Consider the following 23420-nt stretch of genomic DNA (forward strand, 5'->3'; position numbering starts at 1 on the left):
AGAATGTCATGTGGTCAGATGAAACCAAAGTAGAACTTTTTGGTATAAACTCAACTCGTCGTGTTTGGAGGAAGAAGAATACTGAGTTGCATCCCAAGAACACCATACCTACTGTGAAGCATGGGGGTGGAAACATCATGCTATGGGGCTGTTTTTCTGCCAAGGGGACAGGACGACTGATCCGTGTTAAGGACAGAATGAATGGGGCCATGTATCGTGAGATTTTGAGCCAAAACCTCCTTCCATCAGTGAGAACTTTGAAGATGAAACGAGGCTGGGTCTTCCAACATGACAATGATCCAAAACACGCCGCCCGGGCAACAAAGGAGTGGCTCCGTAAGAAGCATTTGAAAGTCCTGGAGTGGCCTAGCCAGTCTCCAGACCTCAACCCCATAGAAAATCTGTGGCGGGAGTTGAAAGTCCGTGTTGCTCGGCGACAGCCCCAAAACATCACTGCTCTCGAGAAGATCTGCATGGAGGACTGGGCCAAAATACCAGCTACTGTGTGTGCAAACCTGGTAAAGACCTATAGTAAACGTTTGACCTCTGTTATTGCCAACAAAGGTTATGTTACAAAGTATTGAGTTGTATTTTTGTTATTGACCAAATACTTATTTTCCACCCTGATTTATGAATAAATTCTTTACAAATCCTACCATGTGGATTCATGGATTTTTTTTTCACATTCTGTCTCTCACAGTTGAAGTGTACCTCTGGTGCAAATTACTGACCTCTGTCATCATTTTAGGTGGGGGAACTTGCACAATCGGTGGCTGACTAAATACTTTTTTGCCCCACTGTATATGTATATATATGTGTAAACTTTGTGTTTCTATTCTTTTTTTCAACTGATTAATTATTATATAACTCCTAAAATGTTACAGCCTTTTTAGGTTTTAGATGTGTCCTTGACCCATCACAGCTGATTTAAATGGCTAAATTACCTCCTCAACATTTCTCGAAGTTGCTGGGATTAATTTAAAAAAAATTAAACTATTGCATATGTTGCAGAGAAAATCATGTCTTACTGCAATTAACATCCTCATTATTCTGCTGTTGCTTTGTTTCAACAGCTGAGATGCATATGCAGAGAAAATACCTCACTCCATGAAGGCAAAAGACCCATCGTCACTGCCATAGGAGGTTCAGTTCTCCTTCACCAAAAATTCAGTTTTTCTTCACTGCTTCCACAGGGTGAAGTTCTAATATTATAGAACAAATACACAAGAAACAAACATGTGTCTCTCTTTACTTATCAAAAGTATATTAAGTATCACAATCAAGTTAAATAAATGTGCTCTTCTGTTTCAGACTGACTGAGCTGAAGCTGAAGGGACTGGATAACTGTAAGAAGAAGTGGGATAATATTGACAGCATCAATCGAGTGTTGTGCTGCAAAAAGACTGACATATCAGGTAATTAACATCATAGCATAATGGAGTCCTTGTACTGTATGAACAATAATATGTACTTAGCTGTTACTCTAAAATTATTCCTAGAATAAGCTGCTAGCATAATGACTAATGGCAGTATGTGTTCATTTGTTGTTGTTTTTTAATCTGATCTTGGAAGAATGTGAAGCCCTATTTTACATTAATGATAAGTGTTTAAAAATGTAAAGAATGTGTATCAACACATTTACAGAAAGGTCTTACCTTTTTTTATATTTGATATAACATTTAAGACATGAAGTCAGAAATTGAATTTGTTTCTTTTTCACAGAATATGTTCATGAACACTGGAAAGAGGATGCTTTCTTTGGCTACCAGTTTCTAAATGGTGTCAACCCCATGTTGATTCAGCTTTGTACAGCCCTGCCCAGTAACTTCCCTGTCACTGATGACATGGTCTTTCCCCATGGCCAGTGCACCCTTGCAGATGAAATGAAGGTGACTGTCTCTTATGCAAAAGGAGAAAGAATTTTTTCTTGTATCAGTTTATTCTGCCCTCACTGCTACACTGGATACAGTTATGCAGATAGATAAACTCCTCGACAACTGACAGGTGTATCGTCCCTTTTATTGACGCTGCCTTCAATTATCAACAGAGTGAAACTACAAACAGAAGAAATAAGCAATATTCAGCCTATATATTCACACGATAATGCAAATCAGTTGGCTAAACTAGCTAACATTGGAAAGAAAGTAAATCTGAATACACTACACCTTTAACCATAAAAGTGCATAAATAATAGCCAATATAGTTGCATTAACTCTTGTTCAACTTAAATACTCACAAGCGATGCTTTCTGTAAAACAACGAAGAGGATGGATGCAGATGTTTATCTGAACAACATGCTGAGTCAGTCTTTTCTCAAAGTGTGCTGCATTACTAACTCTACAGCTAATAACAAACAAATCTTGGCATGAAAGAACTGTAGCGACTCTTGCTGGTGGGAAGAAGAACTACACCAGCACACTCCCCGTCTGACATCTATTGGATGTCATCACCATCTTTAAGGATCAATGTCTCTATTAGTATTTCGCAGCAGGAGTACAGTCTCTGTCACTGGTCTTAAGAAGGTTTTAGATATTCCTCCAGAAGTGACCTTTACCTCAATCTTTCTGACATGTCCGTCTTGGCTAGGAAAGGTCTCAACAACCACCCCCATGGGCCAGTGGTTTCTTTTAGCTCAACTGTCCTTTAGAAGAACTAGATCTCCCTTTTGAAGGTTTTGACTCACAGATTGCCATTTTCTTCGCTCTTGGAGTGTCGGCAGGTACTGTGTTTTCCAACGGTGCCAGAAGACATTTGAAAGATGTTGCACTTGTCTCCATTGGCGTCCGAACATATCTTTATTGTCAAAGTGTCCGGGTGGTGTAGGTGGTAATCCAGTTTTCTGCGTAAGGAGGGTAGCAGGCGTAAGAAGAAGGGGGCAATCTGGATCTGATGAGACTGGTAGTAGCGGTCGAGAGTTTACAATAGCGGTTACCTCTGCTAGAAGGGTAACGAGAACCTCATGGGTCAACAGGCGAACTGAGTTGACAGTTAGCATAGAGTCCAGTATGCGCTTCACGATGCCGATCATGCGCTCCCAACTTCCTCCCATATGAGAACTATGAGGAGGGTTGAAGATCCATGTGCATTCATTCTTGGATAAAAAGTCATGAATTTCCTGGTTGCCGCAGTGTTTTGAAGTTATTCCGAGCTCCTTGCACGCTCCCAGAAAGTTGGTCCCACAGTCGGACCTCAGCTGCTTTACTGGTCCTCGGATAGAGATGAATCGTCTCAGAGCATTGATAAGACTAGACGACTCCATCGTCTCGATGACCTCAACATGAATGGCCCTGATGCCCAAGCAGGTGAAGATGACGGCCCAGCGTTTACTGCTAGCAAGGCCTCCTCTTGTTCTCTGAGAGCTTATTGTCCACGGTCCAAAGACGTCAACTCCGACGTAAGTGAACGGGGGGCAGACTGTCACACGATCGATGGGTAAGTCTGACATTTTTTGCGTTTCTGTGTTCCACCCGAGCTTGCGGCAAATTACACAGTGGTGGATGACTGAACTGATGCTCCGTTTCCCACCAACAATCCAGAAGCCAGCGGATCTCATGGCTCCCTCTGTGAAATGGCGCCCCTGGTGCTGCACCTGTTGGTGGTAGTGTCGGATTAGTAAAGTAGTTAAATGGTGGTTGCCTGGGATGATAATGGGGTGTGCTTCGTCGCTTTCCATGCTGGCTTGTGAAAGGCGACCACCAACCCTGAGACAGTCTGCATTGTCTTTGAAAGGAGAGAGTTTTCTGAGAAGGCTCTGTTTTGGAATGTCTTTTTGGGCTTGAAGACATGTGAAGATGTCAGGGTAAACCTCGTGTTGAAGACCACTCAGAACAACGCTCTTTGCCTTACTGTAATCTTCTGGACTAAGACTTTTGCAGATATGCCAGCCATGACACCCTTTTGGGGGAGTGCTATTCCTGTAACACCTTGCAATATGAATGAGCCTTGCTATTGCTCTCAACAGTGACCCCCAAGTAGAGAAAGACGCAAATCGTCTCGTTTCGAGGAAAGAAGCCACGACATTGGTTGAAAGTGATGTCACTGTTGGACGGATCTCAGGATCTGATTCAGGATTGACTAGTTCAAAGGTATGTTTAGTCACTTCAGGAGTTGCTCTCAGTAGGTAATCTGGTCCTTTGAGCCATGTGCTTGATGAGAGTGCACTAGCTGGGATTGATCTTGAAGCTATGTCGGCTGGGTTAAGCTCTGTTGGAACGTAGTTCCACTGCTCTGGGTTGGACGATTTTCGAATCCTCTGTACGCGATTGCATACATAGACGTAGAATCGTCTGGATTCATTCTGCAGGTATCGAAGTACCACTCTGCTGTCTGTGAAAAATCTTGTAGAATGGAAGGGAACATCAATTTCCTCTGTGATAATGTCAGCAATCTCGACAGCAAGAACAGCTGCACATAGCTCGAGCCTGGGGATTGTTATTTCTTGCTGCGGTGCGAGTTTTGCTTTGCCAAACATGAATCCCAGTTCATTGTTGCCTTCTGAGTCTGTTAGCTTGACATAGGCTACTGCAGCGATAGCTTTTGTAGACGCGTCACAGAATATACAGAGCTCCCTTTTTTCTGCACCATTGAAGGATATAGAGGTGTACATTCTCGGTATTCTGACTTCTTCGAGAAGTTTCAGGGACTCTTTCCATGCACTCCACTCTTGGAGCAACTTTTCTGGGAGTGGATCATCCCATTGACATATGTCTGTGGAAAGTTCTCTAAGGAGAGCTCTGCCTTTGATGCTGACCGGAGCTGCAAACCCGAGAGGGTCAAACAGACTGTTGACAACTGAAAGTACCCCTCTGCGGGTATAGGGCTTCTCAGCAGTGGACGCTTGAAACGTGAATTTGTCTGTTGCAATGTCCCAGCTTATTCCAAGGCTTCTTTGCATAGGTGGAATGTCAGCTCCTAAGTCGAGGTCTTTTAGACCTTTGGCTAGATCGTTTTTGTGGAATGCTTTCATTACGTCCACATCATTGGATGCAATCTTGTGTAGCCTCAGATTAGATGAAGCCATAGTGTCTTGAGCGTTTTGCATAACAACAATGGCATCAGTACTTGATTGGAAGGAGGCAAGACAATCATCTACGTAAAAATGTCGTTCCACCAGATGTTGTGTAGTGATGTCTTGCTTGTCTCGGTCCTCTGATGCCCTTCTGAGTCCGTAAGTTGCAACCGCGGGCGACGGGCTGTTGCCAAAGACATGTACAGTCATTCTGTATTCCACGATCGGTTGATCCATGTCATTGTTTTGGTGCCAGAGGAATCTCAAAAAGTTCCGGTGGTCCTCCCTGACCACGAAGCAATGGAACATTTGTTTGATATCGGCTGTGACTGCCACCTTTTCTTCACGGAGTCGCATCAACACACCCAACAAGCTATTGTTGAGGTTGGGCCCAGTAAGAAAAACATCGTTGAGGGATACTCCATTGTGTTATGCGCTTGAGTCGAAGACAATGCGTATTTGTTCCGGTTTGCGCGGGTGGTACACGCCGAAGAAGGGGAGGTACCAGCACTCTTCTTCTTTAGTGAGTGGTGGCGCTATCTCAGCGTGGCCATTGTCAAACAAAGTTTGCATAAAGTCTGTAAACTGACCTTTTACCTGAGGGCGTTTGTTCAGCATGTGGCGTACCGATGTAAGGCGTTGCATAGCCTGCCGCTTATTGTTCGGCAGCCGTGGCCTGGGTGAACGAAAAGGTAGTGGCGCGACCCAACTGTTAGCACTGTCCTGGTAGACTTCCTTATCCATTATCTGTAAAAAGGCCCTTTCCTCCTGTGAGTAGCCGAGGCTCTCGTCCAAACTTGTTTGTTTGAAAACTGTTTCTCCAATCGAAGAGTGCTTTCTTCGCATTGGGGTGTTGACCTTGTTGTAGCCTTGCGAGTTGAAACTTTCCTTTACCTGAATGGCATTTTTGCATGGAAGGAAGTGACTTGGACGACCATTGTCTAAGATGTTCGTTTTGAAAATGTTAGCACGCACGGGTTTGTGAGCTCCACCCAGGCAAACGTTGCCAATGATCACCCATCCAAGAGCTAGTTTCTGTGCAAATGGCGCATTTGGAGGTCCATTGCGCTGGTCGAGAACTTTGTGTGCTTGAATAACGTCCCTTCCAATGAGCAGCAGGATCTGAGCACTCTGGTCGAGAGCCGGGATTTCGGTTGCGATTTCCTGAAGGTCGGTGTGGTTTCGAGCAGCTTCAGCTGTGGGAATCTCACTGCGATTGTCGGGTAGCATATCACACTCGATAAGTGTCTGGAGCTCAAGACGTGACGTGCAATCTGCCGATTCCACAATGAAGTTAAAAGCTCTCCTCCATGTCACTTTCTCCAATCCAGCACAGGTTCTCAATTTATATGGAAATGAGTTTCTTGTGATGCCAAATGTGTCAAAAACCGATGATTTTGCGAGTGACCTGTTGCTTTGGTCGTCTAGGATGGCATAGGGCTTAAGTTTCTTTTCAGGTGAGTTCTTTGGGTAAATGAACACAAGGCAGATCTTGGCACATGAGTGACTTTCAAATTCACTTCCACATACTTGTGTGCATGTCGAGATAGCTGTGGGCCGTGCTGCATTGCGCTCCCCGCCGTCAACTGTTACCGGCTCTGCAATAGTAGCTGTCGCAGTAGTCGTTGATGCCAGTCCCGGATGAAGAGCTGTAATGTGTAATTTTGAATCACATTCTGTACAATGTATTTCTGACTTACATGTCTTTGCCTGGTGGTTTGTAGAAGCACAGCATCTGAAGCATATCATGTTTTTCTTGAGATAGGCCTTTCGCTCCTCCAGTGGCATTTCCCTGAATGCTCTGCATTTTTTGAGAGCATGAGGTCTTTTGTGGATAGGACATTCCTTATTTGGGTCCTCAATGTTTGTAGGAGTTGATTTCGGCTCCGTACTGACAACTTCGGTTCTGATGACTGAGATAGGTTCTCTTTTAGCGTGTTTTTCGTAAAGTTTATTCGTCTTTGAAAGGGCAGGAGGAGGCGGCACAGACTGCCTAAAGCTGGGGTCGTTGCGCATTTTTGCTTCTCTACTGATGAAGGCCACAAATGCAGAGAATGGTGGAAATGACACGCAATGGTCCTCTTTGTATTTAGAACCATAGTTCATCCATTTTTCTTGCATAGCATAGGGGAGTTTTTCCACCACTGGATTAATGCCTCTCGCTGTATCGAGGTAGAGTAGACCTGGAATGTAACCTTCACTCTTTGCGGCATCTATTTCTAGGAGCAGGTCCTGTAGTTCTCTCAACAGTTGTGGATCTTTGTATGAGATTTTTGGGAAACGGTCCAATCTGTCGAGCAGTGCGTTCTCTATAGCTTCGGGTGAGCCGTAGCACTCATTTAATCTTTCCCACACCTTAGCAAGTCCTTCAGAGGGATTGTTAATATGCACAGCTCTTAAACGATATGCATATTGCACTGATTCTGTGCCAAGCCATTTAATCAGCAAATCCAGTTCCTCACTGGCCGTTAGGTTTAAGTCACAAATTGCATTCTCAAACGAAGATTTCCATCCCCAGTAATCTCCTGCCTTGTCACTGAACCTTCGGAGGCCACCGGTGAGTAAGTCGCGTCTTGCCAGAAACCTGGCTATGTCAGAAATGTTTCCTTGTTGCATGCTCACCTTATGTTCAAATCTCGGTGAAGTACCTGGTGACATTTTCTGCATTAATTTCGGAGACTGGGAAACGTTTTCTCCTTTGTCAGTACTCAGAGGTTGAAGGACATATTCCTTTAAGGTGTCCGACCTGGTTGGCTCTTGTTTTGGCGTGAGGAATGTGACATTTGGTGCAGGCATTGAATTATACTCGGTATGGCCAATTGGGCTTGTGCTGTCTTTGATAATGAGCTGGTCTTTCACATAGTTAAAGGTGCGTTCCAAAGTGTCAACCCTTTGAGGTACACTCACGTGTTCAAATTCAAATTCAAATTCAAATTTTATTTGTCACGTACACAGTCATACACAGTACGATATGTAGTGAAATGCTTGGACAACTGCTCGTGACCTAAAGAAAACAAAAAAGGAAAGGCTATGAATAAGATATATAAAAAATATGAAAAATTAAAAAGGGTAAATTTAACTAGGAAGGAATAAAATATAAATTAAGGTTAAAAATGAAATAACTGTACAACACAAATTAGAATGAAGGGTAAATTTAACTGGGAAGAATAAGATAAAATATATAAATTAAAGTTGAAAATAAAATAACTGTACAACAAAATACACAATACACAATATAGAACTATATAAGAATGTATGAAGAAATCTAAATATAAATAAATATATACACAATAACAGCAGCTGTACAATTATTAACTGGAAATGAAGAATATAGTGACCAGTGTTGTGCAAAAACAAAGTCCAGAAAGTCCAGTGTGTGTGTAAGAACCATATGTGTGGGTCAGTACTGTGTGGTGGTGTGATTGAGAGACCGTATCGCCTGCGGGAAGAAGCTCCTCCTCAGTCTCTCTGTGTTGGTCTTCAGGGAGCGGAATCGCTTTCCTGACCTCAAAAGAGAGAACAGTCTGTTGTTGGGATGGCTGAGGTCCTTCACGATCTTCCTGGCCTTGGTCCAGCACCGCCTGCTGTAGATTGAGTGCAGGTCAGGGAGCTCGGAGCGGATGGTGCGCTCAGCTGACCGCACAACCCTCTGTAGAGCTCGTCTGTCCTGCATGGTGCTGTTCCCGAACCAGGTTAAGATGTTTCCCGCCAGGATGCTCTCTATGGTGCACGAGTAAAAGTTCCTGAGCACCTTGGAGGGCAGTTGGAAGTCTCTCAAGCGTCTGAGGTGGTAGAGACGCTGTCGGGCCTTTTTCACCACGGTGTTGATGTGACAGGACCATGACAGGTCCTGCGTGATGTGAACTCCGAGGTATTTGAAGCTGTCCACTCTCTCCACTGGGCACTCGTTGATGACGGGGGTCTGGTAGTTCCTCTCCTGCTTAGTGCTGAAGTCCACTATCAGCTCCTTTGTCTTACTGACGTTTAGAAGGAGGTTGTTCCTCTGGCACCAGTTCTCCAGATTCCTAATCTCCTTCACGTAGGCCGTCTCATTGTTATCAGAGATCAGGCCCACCACGACGGTGTCGTCAGCAAACTTGATGATGGTGGTGGAGGTGGTAGTGGCCACACAGTCATATGTGTACAAAGAGTACAGCAGGGGGCTCAGAACACACCCCTGGGGGGCTCCAGTGCTGAGAGTGGTGGAGGCTGAGACATGTCCGCCCATCCTTACTGCCTGTGGTCTGCCAGTTAGGAAGTTGGAGATCCACTGACACATAGATGAGCTGAGTCCCAGATGCTCCAGCTTGGTGGTGAGTGTGGAGGGAATTATGGTATTAAATGCAGAGCTGTAGTCTATGAAGAGCATTTTAACATAATTCCCCCTTCTAGTGTCCAAGTGAGTGAGTGATGTGTGGAGGAGATGAGAGATGGCATCGTCTGTGGAACGATTTGGACGGTAAGCGAACTGTAGTGGGTCCAGTGTGTCTGGTAGTGAAGAAATGATGACGTCTCTGACCAGGCGTTCAAAGCACTTCATCACTACTGAGGTGAGGGCTACAGGGCGATAGTCATTGAGAGAAGCAGGGTGGGGTTTCTTCGGGACAGGAACAATGATGGACTCTTTGAAGCATGTGGAGATCACCGACTGAGATAGAGAGATGTTGAATATCTCAGTGAACACAGGAGCTAGCTGGTATGCGCAGTCTCTTAGGATACGACCTGGGATGCCGTCTGGTCCTGCTGCTTTCCTGGTGTTCACTCTCTTGAAGGCTCTCCTTACTTCATGCTCGGAGATGACGAGCACGTTTCCGGTGCTGGCAGTATCTTCCTGTCTGCAGCCGTTAGCGCCGCTAACACTAGCATTGTTGGAGACCTTAGCTGCAGCCTCGAAGCGAGCATAGAAAGTGTTCAGCTCGTCTGCCAAAGTCACGGCCGCGTTCGTCATACCGGTTGTTGGTGCTTTATAGTCCGTTATTGTCCTTAGTCCCCGCCACAGGCTCTTAGAGTCACTCTGTTGGAGTTGTGACTCTAGTTTCCTCCCGTAGCGCTGCTTCGCCTCTTTCACCGCCCTCCGCACGTTATATGACGCGGCTTTGTACGGGTCCATGTCCCCCGTCATGAGTCCCATGTTGTAGGCAGCGGTGCGGGATCTCAGAGTGTCGCGGATGGTTTTATCCACCCACGGCTTCTGGTTGGGAAACGTTGTGATAGTCTTTGTCTCCACGGTATCATCCGCTAGTTTCCCGATGAATCCCACAACCGCTTCCGTAAACACGTTGACGTCATCGTCGGAGCTGTTTCTGAACATGCCCCAGTCTGCGTCATCGAGTGCGTCCTGTAACGCGGCCACCGATTGATCCGTCCAGCGCGCGACCTTCCTCTGAACCGGAACTTCCTGTTTCAGCCTTTGTTTGTATTTTGGCATGAGGAAGATGGCGGCGTGATCAGATTTGCCAAACGGGGGGCGGGATTGTGCCTTGTAGCCGTCCTTGACCGTAGTGTAGCAGTGGTCCAGTGTCCTTTCACCCCTGGTGGGGCAGGTGATGTGTTGATAAAAGTTCGGCGCTGCGCGTTTGAGGTTGGCGCTATTAAAGTCCCCCGTCACAATAAGCGCAGCGTCCCGGTGTTGTGTCTGGTGCTGTGTGAGTGCCTCATGCAGCTCGCATAAGGCGGTGACCGTGTCCGCTTGTGGTGGAATATAAACGGCACTTACAATGACCGATGTAAATTCCCGAGGTAGATAAAAAGGACGACACATGATGGACAGTAGTTCCAGATTTGGTGTGCAGGAGCGTGTGAGAGGAACAACGTTCGCACTGTTGCACCAGTTGTTGTTCACCATTAAACACACGCCGCCTCCCCTTGACTTCCCCGAGTCCCGTGTCCTGTCCATGCGGTGAACCGAGAAGAACTCGGCCGGCTGGATGGCGTGGTCCGGCACCGCTGGGTTCAGCCATGTCTCGGTGAAGCAGAGGAGATTGCAGTCCCGAATGTCTCTCTGGAACTTTATCCTGGCCCTGAGGTCGTCAAGCTTGTTCTCCAGTGACTGGACGTTGGCGAGCAGGATGCTAGGCAGAGGTGTGCGGTGTGCACGAGCTCTCAGCCTGTTCCTGACGCCGGCTCGCTTCCCCCTAGGCCGCCGCCGCTTCCCTTTGTTCTCCCTCAAGATCTCACTCGGCCAGCTCGGATCCGGAGTTAAAAACTTCGAATTGTGAGTACATTGTATACCAATAGAAACAAGAGTGTCACTGTCATAACTAATGTACCCAATGGTGATGATTTTGCCGATTTAGAAACGCTGAAAACTAACTTAAAAAACAAAGACAAAGAAAAAGTGGTCGGAGCAGTCGTGACGGCAGCCGACCTCACCGGCGCCATCTTCTTCTTCAAGATCTGTTCTTCTTCAAGATCATTGACTGCTGTTTCAAAAACTATTGCTTCGGCGTGTGCCGCTTCCGCGTCACGTTCTTGTTGGAGGGCTTGTAATGTGGCCTCTAGACGTGTTTCCTCTACTTTAAGCTCTGCTTTCTTAACTTGCATTTCGATTTCCTTTTTAGCGTATTCAGCTCTTTTGCGTGCTGCTTCAGCTTTGGCTCGAGCGTTTAGGGCGGCCATACTGGCAGATGACCTACTTGTACCTTTTGACCCATATGATTTCTCTGAACGGACAGATGATGCTTTATCTTGTCTTGCTTCAGACATGGTTGATGTAGCTGAGTTGACGTAACATCCAAAGGTTGTCTTGTAGAAGGACGCTTTTTCACTATTCTGCCCTCACTGCTACACTGGATACAGTTATGCAGATAGATAAACTCCTCGACAACTGACAGGTGTATCGTCCCTTTTATTGACGCTGCCTTCAATTATCAACAGAGTGAAACTACAAACAGAAGAAATAAGCAATATTCAGCCTATATATTCACACGATAATGCAAATCAGTTGGCTAAACTAGCTAACATTGGAAAGAAAGTAAATCTGAATACAGTACATCTTTAACCATAAAAGTGCATAAATAATAGCCAATATAGTTGCATTAACTCTTGTTCAACTTAAATACTCACAAGCGATGCTTTCTGTAAAACAACGAAGAGGACGGATGCAGATGTTTATCTGAACAACATGCTGAGTCAGTCTTTTCTCAAAGTGTGCTGCATTACTAACTCTACAGCTAATAACAAACAAATCTTGGCATGAAAGAACTGTAGCGACTCTTGCTGGTGGGAAGAAGAACTACACCAGCACACAGTTAGATCTTTTCAATAAATTCACTTTTACATGAGCAGATATTATATTCAGATTTCTACAATATCCTGAACTTTCAAACAGAAAGGGAACATATTCCTGTGTGACTACAAGCGTCTGGATGGAGTAAAAGCAAACACCATCAACGGGAAGAAGCAGTACTTGGTGGTGGCTCCTCTCGTCCTGCTCCACAAAGATCCTGATGATAAGCTAATGCCAATTGCTATTCAGGTAATTCAGACAGTAAGCTTTAATTTAATAATACACCCTTCCTTCTGCCCGAGCTTTAGCCTTGTGGAAAAAATCATCCCATAGTGATTTCCAGGTTGCAGAGTCTGACACGTAGATTGAAACGTGCCCATGGTGCATCCTCTGTACAAGGTAACTGACGTTTGCTATACCATTCATTTCAATGGTGTGGAAAGCATTTGTCCATAACGGATGGCATATTAATACCACCTATGAATTTCTTCACTATATAAAAAAGTGTACAAACAATATATTAAATGATCGTCTTGCTAATGTCGTTTCCTCTTCCCCTCAGCTTCTCAAACCTCACACACGCTACTCACCGCATGTCAACCTCTTAGCTCGAAGTCGTCTCATATCTGAGACTGGCAGTTTCACTCAGGTAAGCAGTAAAAACATTAACATTTTATGCGATGACCAGCACACTAAAGAATTGTTTCATTTTCAGTGTTATGTACAACATTTGTCTCTAACCGTGAGCTGCCCGTTCTCTAGTTTGTAGTATTGGGTGGAGAGGGCATGTTTACCATCCTGCAGAGGTCAGTGTCCTCAATGACCTACAGCTCCCTCTGTATGCCAGATGACATTGCTGAACGTGGCCTGGAGGCTGTGCCAAACTTCTACTACAGGGATGATGGACTAAAGATTTGGGATATCATCCACAGGTATCATTGTGTTCTTACTACTGGTGGTGGTGGTGTACTATTACTGGGTTGGGCAGACGTTTGCCTTCATTACTGCCTTAGTTATTTCTGGCATAGATTCAACAAGGTGCTGGAAACATTCTTCAGAGATTTTGATTCATGCTAACATGATAGCATCACACAGTTCCTGCCTGTCATGCATGCATGATCCAAAGCTCCCATTTCACTACATCCCAAAGATGCTCTATTGAGATCTGGTGACTCTGGAAGCCATCTATGTACACTGGACTTGCTGTTACTTTCAAACCAGTTTGCAATTTATTTTGAGCTTTGAGGTGCATTATCCTAATGGAAGCAGCCATGGATACACTGTGGTTATAATGGGATGGACATATTCAGCAACAATACTCAAACAGCTGGGACTAAGCTGCTCAAAATGTGCCAATAAAATGTCCCGCGCAACATTTCAAATACCAAACAAGAGCACTCAGACGGTGTAACTAACCCTGAAGAGCAACGGCTGTACTAAAACTTTTTATGATGTTTCATTATGACATGCTGACCTCAGCCTGTTTTTATTATGATATGATGACATCAGCGTGCTAACAATCAGGGTCACTGATTTCACATTTGGTGTGATCTTTTTTTTTTTTTTTTCTAAATGACATCAGAAACAGCAGTATGCGACATTACGTGATGGCAGAGCTTCAGTTCATCCTTTGTCTTTTTTTTTTTTTTTTTTTTTTTTTGGTGTGATCTTGACCTGATTTTCACCAAAATTAAAGCAGCTCAAGCTGTTATACGTATCTACCATTACACAAAATTTGAACACAAGACCTTGAAAACTGGATGCTAGATTCCTTAAAAACATGCAAACAAACGAACACAGTTACATAATCCCTGCGTTTGAAGGAGAATATCATTGCTAGGCTAAAGTCTTGAATTCTTGCGTTTTTCATATGATTCAGTTCATTTTGCTTCAAAACCCTTTTCTTAGGATCATGATTTTCAATAGTCTTTTAAACTACATTTTTAATCCTAAAATTCTCATTTCCTTTTGCTTAACTCACTGCAAAATTAAGTTCTTTCTATAATTGATTATCTAAAGCTTTATTTTTATTCAGCAGAACTGACATGGTGCAAGTCAGCAGTTCACAGAGAACCCCTGCTTATTATACAGCTCCACCCTGACATGGAAAAAAAAGAAAAAGATCAGACATGACTGTGTGGCTCATAAAAGCGGAAACATCACAGATGGATTTGGTATATTCACGGTCCGAGGTTGAACTGTTCTGCCCTGAGCATCACCAGCACGCATGTACTGGAAATAGGTTACATTTTTGAGGCGTCTATGCAGAGCCCAAACTAGGCTATGCTAAAAACAATACCTTAAAGACATTAAATTCATTCTGCTTCACCTGGGATGCAGCACAGGAGTATTTGCAGTTGTACCTCAACCCAGTATCACGGAAAAGGATGTAATAGACCCGCTGGGCTATCATGTGGATGTCATGCTTTGCCTCTCCAGACGTGATATGGATACGCATGCTTAACTTACCTAAGGAGCTTGGAAAGAAAGCAAATTGACTTCTTTAAATTTCTTAAAGGCATTTCACCTCTGGTTCTTCAGTTCTAAAACAAACTTTAATTCGTACCTGTGTCTCTCCATCGTTTGGCTTTTGACTTGATGAAGCTTCTCGGATATAAGGTGAAAACTACTTCAAGAAACATCAACCATAAGCTCCTTAGACTACCATGACCTGGATGACTGAGAACTTACAGACATGCTTAAGTTGCAATACCTTGCAGTAACAGAAGACGGCAATAATTTATTTAAAGCCAACATGAAAACAGTCATGGGCAAACCTTTAAGGAAACATTACTAATACATTTATATGTAAATACATATCAACCATCTAGCTTAATCTTACCTGGCATAGAAGGACCCTTGAAAGTACTTCATTCTTTAGAATAGCCCTTTGTAGAATAGCCCACACCTTGGTAAGTAGTGACTTGTTGGCTTTAAATAAATGATCGCCCCCTGCTGGTACTGCAACTTAAGCACGCAGGTGAAGAAGCAAAGTGTGACATCCACACGATTGACCAGCTGTTTCCACAACTCAGGTCAAATATTTTATATTTGAGTTATTTATTCAGTCATTTGGGTTTTGGTTCATCTTTTGTTAGTAACATGATTAGATGACATCTGAGTTCTGTTCATAGTATGCAACCTAATGATAACTGATATGAACCACTGATATTAAATCATGCATCCTGAAACATCATCTGTACAGTAACTTAACATGAATACATTCTCATCAGTGAGTTTATCTTTGTCTCAGTCTTAAACAATTTTAACCAAAATTATCATCACAGTAAATGAAGCAGACATTAACATGAATTGGAGGGAGACTTTCTTTCAGCTGCTCCTTTTAGGATCTCTCCAGAGCGGTTGATCTGCCTCCATCTCACACTATCCCTATCATCCTCTTCTGTCACACCAGCTCTATTGTTTTTGCTAAATAAGATTCTAAAATTGCTCTGTTCACTTGCGTGTTGTGATATGTGCAGCATTAACCCAAACTCTGAACCTGAAGTACCACTTTGGGGGGAAGGAAATCATCTTCATTCTAACAGAAGAGTATTTGCAATTTGCAACTGTGCTGAAGTTTCAACAGTCTGTGGTTCTGTTCATACAGAGATTCTCTCCCTTCCTCTGCCTGTTTGTAGGATGCAACATTTTGCCCTGCCTTATCTCCTCTGGAAAGCTGGCGCTGATTGAGGTTGACAAAAAAAAGCCTGCCCCACTGTTCCCTGAAAATTTGTGGTTTCCCTGTAAGGGTAAAGTGAAGTCCCTGCAGGGAGACATCCAGAACTTTCCAGTGTAGCACAGTGATAACCTTGTTCATATTACAGACAAGCAAGCGGGTTTGTGTACTTGAACTTTGCTTTTATGGTGTTTTGTGTTGTTTATTTAGCAAACTTGTTTTCTATTCTGGAGCACCAAATAACAATAAAACAAGATATAAATGAACAGAAAAGACTCATTTCAGATAATAATCATTATCATAGCAAGTAAAGTAGGGACGAAGAGCCAGTGGCAGATAATGATACAAGGCCCTTTTGTAAGCATGTACATGTAATGACATCGATTCATACTTCAGAAATGGAAATTGCCATGCCTTTTAGCGAGTAGGAAAACAAAGAACTTTTGTCAAAGGATAAGGTTGTGTGACATTCATTATTTATTTATTTAGTCACTCAAAATAACAAACTGAATAAAATCGAACCTCATAAATGGCTAGTCAGGGAGGTCACGCTGTCATGGTCTACGGTGGGTGGCTGGAGTTTCCATTAGGCTCCTGAACTGACCTGGGATCCGCCCCTGGGCAGGGCCAACTCCAGCTCCTGCACACCTGGAGCCTATTGCAGGCTATCAAGCCAGAGGGATTTAAACCACACATCGATGTTCACTCACTGCCAGTTCGTCATCAACCCATGTTGGTAACAGGTCTTGTGTTTCAAATTCTCGCTGTGATTTATCTTACTAACAAAGACTCTTTTGTGCTACAGTTGCTGTACCCACCCTGGCTCACTCCACCTCCGGACTCGGGATACCTAGTGATCATTTTGGAAATCCCTCTGTGCCTCACCTGTCTGCCCTCCTGCCATCACACTCCATCTGGAGCCCCGGATCTCAGGTCAGCCTTTCCACGCCACTCAGCCTCCCCTGGATCTTCATCATCCCCCTCTCAAACACTCCAGGTCCCTAACTGCAAGTAAGAATTGCTGCTCTTATACTGGCCACTTCTGAGCTGCCTTCACTACCTGCCTAACTCCTATATCCTCTCCCCTCAGTGTGACTGTTCCCCACTCAGCTCCGTTCCACTTCTCAGGCCTCGTTCCCTCGCCCTAGCCACGTTCCCCTGGGCACGCCACACCAAGGCTCCACGTCTCGTCATTTTCTGTCTTTGCCACGTTTCCCTTTTTTTCCCCCTTGCACTTAACCGTAATAAACTGTTAAATCATCTACTGTCTCCGCTCTGGGTTTCTGCACCTGAGTCCTATTCAGTACCGGCCATCCGTCGCCGTGACACACGCTGACCTACAAATTTAGTCAGATTTAGACGTGACCGCTAACATGATACGACACATGCATTATTTGTTTCGTGCAGACCAGTTCAGATTTACTGAAGGGAAATAATATGTTTATAAAGCATTCATGGCTTAATTCGATTTTTTTTCACTTAAACTTTTCTTTTTCACACCATCATCTGAACTTCTGTATTAATATTCAGTCAGGCAGCAAAAAATAATCTATGTGCAATATTTTGGACAAGTGTAGATGTTTGCTATTTAATGAGATTCAACTACATCTGTCGCTTTGATGGAGCTTATTGAGTTTTGTATGGATTTCTAACATTCTTCAATAGATAATCTTAGTGAAAATAGTCTACTGGTGTTAGAAAACCTAATTATGCATTTCAGTTTAATTGAGACTCAGCTTACATGCATGACTGTCCAGCAAAGAAGGTTTATAGTTTCCAAGTCTCGAAAAGAAATGCTATATGTTAGGTAACATTTAATGTCAGTTAGGTCTGCAATTCATGTTGAATACTCCTTTAAATGGAGTTGAGTGGGCCCATGGAAATTTTTCAAATCATGATTCAAATATAAGTCAGCCAAATGAGCCTCTGTCAGCCTGTGTGCAATACTGCCTTTTGAATTTTTCAAAACCCTCAATGCCAAAAATTCTACAGGTTTATTAAAGTGTAATTCTGAAGTGAGTTTCTAGCTGCAGTTTCTAACAGAAATTCATGACTCAAGAGTAAAAAAATAAATAAAAATCAAAGAATGTTATTTAAGTCATGCGTTGGTAGAAGCAAAGCAGTCAATGTTTAGGCGAAGTTATTAAAATCACAAGACTCTGGCAGAGTGAGCCTGGGCACATGGCATCGGAAATGCATGAGAACTGTGAGAAACAAAGTTACGAACACGAAGTGTAACAGAGCAGTACAGAGAGGAGAATGGTGAGTGAAACTAAATAGGATGGGTCACAAAAACATTAAACACGAGAAGCACGGGACAATTGGTGAGTATTTCAAAACAAAGTGGAAATAATGACTGAAAACCTTAAATAGTGTGGGATGCTGGTCCAGTGGTTAGCACTGCTGACATTTATGTTCAGCTAAGTGGTTGATTCTAACCACTGTCCAACCTCCTGCTCAAGAGCAGGTTGAGTAGGTCATCCATTCATTGGAAGGTTGGTGGTTTGATGCCTTGCTTGTACAGTCTGCATGCCAAAATATTCTTGAGCAAGATACTGAACCCCACGTTGTTCTCTGATGCATTCATTGACTTCTGAATGTGTTCAAATGTTAGATAAAAGACCACTTCGTCATAGAAAAACAGTGCTTATATGAATGGGCGAATGAGGCATGCTGTATAACGGGCTTTATATAAGAACCAGTCCATTTACTACTTAATTTGGCCACACTGTAGGTGGGAATGGTTGTCTGTCTCTCTCTGTTAGCCTTATGATGGACTGCCAGCCTATCCATGGTGTACCCCACCTTTCACCTTATGACAGTTGAGATAAGCTCCAACCCCCCACCCCCAAACCTGAATTAGACAAGTGGTTAAAATTCAAAACAAAACCTCAAACAGCAGACTAGAATGTAACGCTCAGTCTCTCATATAATAACAGGTTATTTTGTTGTTGTTGTTGATTCTCATAAAACCAAAGTTGATAGGAATGTTTGTCAGCTACATCGAGGAAATAGAGCAAACTGCTCTCTGAAGAGGTGGTGGGACATGGGTAGAAACATCAATCCCTGGCTCCTCCAGCCTGCATGTCAAGTATCCTTGTGCAAGGTGCTAACCCCAAGTTGCTCTCCGATGCGTCCATTGGAGTGTGAATGCAGTTAGAAAAAGCACTAGGTAGAAACATCTTACATCTTTTTTAAATGAAGCCTCTGGAGAAATCACTGATGTCAGTGCAATAACAAGCACAGAAAGAACAAAACAATAACAACACTGTGCCTGTATAAGCTGTGGCATACTGGTCTAAAGCCTGATTTGGATTTTTCACAAATCTGTAGCTTGTAAGTGATAAAGTAAGAAGAATGAAATCCGCCATGATCACTATGAGGTGAAATAAAACCTTTTTTTATTAAAGTGTGTGTGTGTGTGTGTGTGTGTGTGTGTGTGTGTGTGTGTGTGTGTGTGTGTGTGTGTCGGGGAGAGGGGGGGACATAAACAGGCATAAACATATACAAATGCACTTAGAAGGGAGCGTGGAAAACCTAACAGCTTGTAGAGGGTCGTCTGATTGTTGGGGTTTCTCTGTATTACTGCAAGGTCTTTACCTTTCAATATAACCTGTCTTCAGCTGACTGTTTTTGTTTTTTGGCAATATTTAAATTAAATTAAATTGAATTGGATGCAATGATAGAATTTATAAATATTATACATCTTTTTTTAATGAGAAGAAGCATCAGAATATCTTCTTAAGCTCAGTTCAGAGGGTGACATAATTTAACCGAAATTATAGCCATTTCATCGGACACATAAAGGCAATTTGCGCCCCTAATGGAAAAAAAAGCTTTTTCATGAAAAAGCATTTATCAGCATTTTATCTGAGGCAGTCCATCTTGACAAGTGTTGTGAATCATTAGTTCTACATATTGATTTATCAAATGAGATTGGATAAGTCACCGTGAAGTTTTCTGGAGCAGTCTCAGAATGAGATATTGGCCCACCTCCCTGACCAATCTTACACCATCCACCCATTTTCTTCCACTTATCCAATTCATGATCACAAAGACAGGCTAGAGCTTATCTCAGCTAGCATAGCATGGGGAGGGGGGGGGGTTACCCTGGACGGGTTGCCAGTCTATTGCACAGCATTCGCACCTATGAGCAATTTACTAATTTACCACTCACCAAATACCAATTAACCTAACCCCACTATTTGGGTGTCTTTGGACCTGGAGACAACCCATGCAGACATGGGGAGAACATAGATATTCCACACAGAAAGATCTTCTTGCTGTGAGGCTGACCAGTGTCAATCTTGGATCAGTAAAATCAAATGCTGAATGCTGAGTATTGGCTGTTAATTTACTCAAACCTAAGATGGCCCATTTTAACTGATGGCCCAGTTTACCAAGTTGACCCCACAGTGAGAAATTATTTGTTCTTCTTTACTTCCCACAATATCTGTCTGTCTGTCTGTCTGTCTATCCTTGCTGCTGTTTTCATTACACTTTTGATATAATGTGGCAGGGTGTGGTCTGCGCTGCCACCAGCTCTGCCACCAGCTCTGCCACCATTTGGCCCAGCTCCTTCCCTGTCCTTGGTCCTTAGAGCGGACCGGTCCACATTTTTATACTTTTCAGCATACTTTATTCTTAAGTGCTCTTGTTGTTACAAATACTTGCCTGTAGCTTCCCAACTGCCAGCCACACACCAACAACAACGACAGCACAGGTTTTTATGGTGGCGAGACGTGATTGTAGATGCTGTGCAGGTGAGTCCATCTCCCCTGCAGCGGCACCACAGACCACGCCTCGCCACACGCCACAAAACAGTTCTATAGCCTGTATCAGCAAAGCTGGGCAACTACCACATTTGGAAGTGAGATGTCCCTTTAATTATGGAGTTGTTTAACCAACTGAATTCTTAGAGGAAACACAAATATTCCCTCATATTAAATTTTATTATGTATCTCTTCATTCATGACATTCAAAATATTACTTCAGCACTGATAGATCCCAGTGACAGGTTTCCAAAGAAGAACCACAACACAGCCTCAGAGGGTTTTTCACTTTCATTCAGTCAGAGGTGTCCTTCTCTTATTGTGTGCTTCATCGTGTCATGTGAGAAAAGAGGAAAAGAGACAAACTATGCCTGGCTTTAAACAGTTTCTAGCGTGCGCGCACACATACACACACACACACACACACACACACACACACACACACACACACACACACACACACACACACAGAGGGACCTACATGTGTCTGGGTTGGCTATTTCCACTTCCCTGTGGATCTCTTACTGTCTTGATGTTTTATCTCAATAAAAGGCTTGTTTGCTTGCCCCCTTGGCCCCCAAATAAGCAGCCAAGAAGTGAAATGAAGATCTTTAGATATCTCATAACACTTCAGTGATCTGAAAGATGAACTGATCTAATATCGAAATCGCAGGCCTTATCTGAGCAAACAAAAGTTTGAATCATTCGCTGTTTTCTGCTGTGTGGTGGTGTGTGTGAGTTATGGAGACTGAAGGAGATTATCCACCATTCCTCTAAAGGGCATCAGACTATTTTTTTGTTGTCTACCAGAGCGAGCACACAATCAAAGCTTTATCGACTCTGTAGTTGTGAAAATTTCAAGGTGGCTTCAGTTACTGCTGCTATTGAAATAATGAAATATGAAAACGCAAGCGGGCGGAGGTGGAAAAAAATTCCACTGCCTGCTTATTGTGATTAAACTTCTCTAAGGCTACTTACCACAAAGAACACTTAAAAGCTTATATCAAAGCAGATCGACCCACTTTACTTCATGGTAAGAATTAACTAGGTGCAGCATGAAGTGTAAGTGTGTGGTTTCTCACAGTTCTGTGACACAGTTATTTACAATGGTATTTGCATTAATGCCTGTAACTATGTACGAGGTTTGGTCTTCAGTTTTATCTGAATCCTGCCAGCCTTCACACACAGCTATAATGAAGCTTTGTGGCTGTATCATAAAAAAGAGAACATATCCCTCAGTGTCTGTGGGGATTTGAAGTAATACATCAGAGAACATGTCCTTCTGCTTCCTTTTAGCCATCTGCTAACTAACTAGTTGCTTCATCAAAGTAAGAAACTCTGTTCTCCCTTTCATCTAAAATTTATTTTGTCTGATGCATTTTTTTAAACATCCGATTTCTTAAAAACAACAACAACAACACCACCACAGTATTAGATTGAATCAGATTGGTTATCCTTTAATCTTTTAATTTACATTTTGTTGTATATGAATCTTGAAAGACTTTTTTTCTGATGGATAAATATTAAAAAGTTTCCTTTTTTCATGTCTTACAAAAGTAATTCCAAAGGTAAATAGAAAAGCCAAATAAAGTAAAGCTTGCAAGAAAGTAAACAAACTGATTCCAGACAGAAGTTTGTGACCTGCAGTAGTAATTGGATGCTAGTGTGAAGGTGGTGTGATCTTCATATTTTTATCATTTTTCCAGAATAGTTTGAAATTCTGGGACATCGTTATTTTAAAGGTACCACATTGAGCTTTTACACTAAGCAAACACAGGTTTGTTTATTCCTGAGAAAAGCCAATCATAACACTCGTATTTCAAACGTCCTTTGTTTGTATATTGTTATATTTCTTCCTATTTTCCTTTTGGCTGCTCTCTTTAGAGGTCGCCATCATCTACTTGCATCTCATCCTATCGCTAGCATCCTCTTCTGTCACACAAACTCTCTCCATCTCCTCCTTCACTTACATCCATGAACCTTCCCTGAGGTCCGTCCTCTTTCCCTTTTGTTCGACAGCTCCATATTCAACATCCTTTCTCCAATACTTTAAAACGACTAGCTCCAGCCTGCACATGTCCAAATCATCTCTAACTTTGTCTCCAAACTCCTCAACCTGAGCTGTCCCTTCGATGTATTCACATCTGTTTCTTCTGCTCACTTCCAATGAAAATCTGTCATCTGTCAACCTGTCCATCACCATTGCAAACAAGTAGGGCTGAGAGAACATCCCTGATGTAATTACGCCCCACCTTGAACCCGTCTGCCACTCTTACCACCGTTTAACAATCACAATAAAAGTATTTAAAACTTCCTTAGATGTTTCAAATTTGTGAAATGTGCACTTTGAGTTGTTACACTCTCTCGTTCTCTTTTATTTCACTGGAGTATTGACATTTTTATAGCATGACCTGCTGTTGATAGAGCTGTAACTGAACTGTGTGGCTGCATATATTACAATATCAACAACACCGGGGTCATGGCCTGTATATGAAAGAGAGCCACCTTGATGCTGCCCTCTAGTTTTAAATCCTTTTAAAGCCTGAATTATAAATATCAGTATGTTGGTCTTTTGATGCCCAAACTGATAATAGTTGTATGAGAGAGAGTGAAGTGCTAAGCTTAATTAGCAAGCCACAGACAGTATGGAGCCCCACAAAAAGTATATACTTATACAAAATGCAGTTATTAATTACTGAATAGTGGTAAGTGACATACTAGTGAAATACAAAA

At 43.0% G+C, this 23420-nt stretch overlaps 1 long non-coding RNA gene across 1 annotated transcript; it reads left to right on the forward strand.

The window, feature by feature from the left end:
- The first annotated feature begins 1310 nt into the window (after positions 1–1310).
- Positions 1311–12442, forward strand: LOC147327707 (uncharacterized). Its single transcript, XR_015130034.1, has 3 exons — positions 1311–1415; positions 1723–1889; positions 12339–12442. It is a non-coding gene; the product is annotated as an uncharacterized LOC147327707 (long non-coding RNA).
- Positions 12443–23420: the final 10978 nt, after the last annotated feature.

Source organism: Aulonocara sp. 'chitande type north' Nkhata Bay, linkage group LG6, assembly GCF_057382095.1.
Source record: "Aulonocara sp. 'chitande type north' Nkhata Bay isolate Kocher_YH1m ecotype deep benthic linkage group LG6, A_spYH_male_GT1.1, whole genome shotgun sequence".
Taxonomy (NCBI): domain Eukaryota; kingdom Metazoa; phylum Chordata; class Actinopteri; order Cichliformes; family Cichlidae; genus Aulonocara; species Aulonocara sp. 'chitande type north' Nkhata Bay.